Source organism: Parasteatoda tepidariorum, chromosome 6, assembly GCF_982258835.1.
Source record: "Parasteatoda tepidariorum strain Cologne lab strain chromosome 6, Ptep-v5.0, whole genome shotgun sequence".
Lineage (NCBI taxonomy): Eukaryota > Metazoa > Arthropoda > Arachnida > Araneae > Theridiidae > Parasteatoda > Parasteatoda tepidariorum.
This window is the reverse complement of record NC_141760.1, coordinates 104,659,654-104,659,944: the sequence shown is the minus strand read 5'-3', so window position 1 is coordinate 104,659,944 and position 291 is coordinate 104,659,654.

Genomic DNA, 291 nt, shown 5'->3' with positions numbered 1-291 from the left:
AAAAGATAAATTATTTTGTGAATAGCTTTTAAGTTAAAATATTTTGTGAAGGGTCCGTTAACGGACCCAAATTTCTTCTAAACAGGCTCCTGCAAAATTTACAAAAAATTGGAGAATTTTAATTAAACCAGTAGACTTGAAGAAACTGGCAAAATTCAGTAGAGTTAGCTATGTACCTAAACTACATCTGTACCTAAACTGCTGAAGATTCTACAGAACCAAGATTGTAACTATTTTAATACCTTTTACTTTTAGAAAAATCAAAACTATTACACAAAATAAACAACTAAG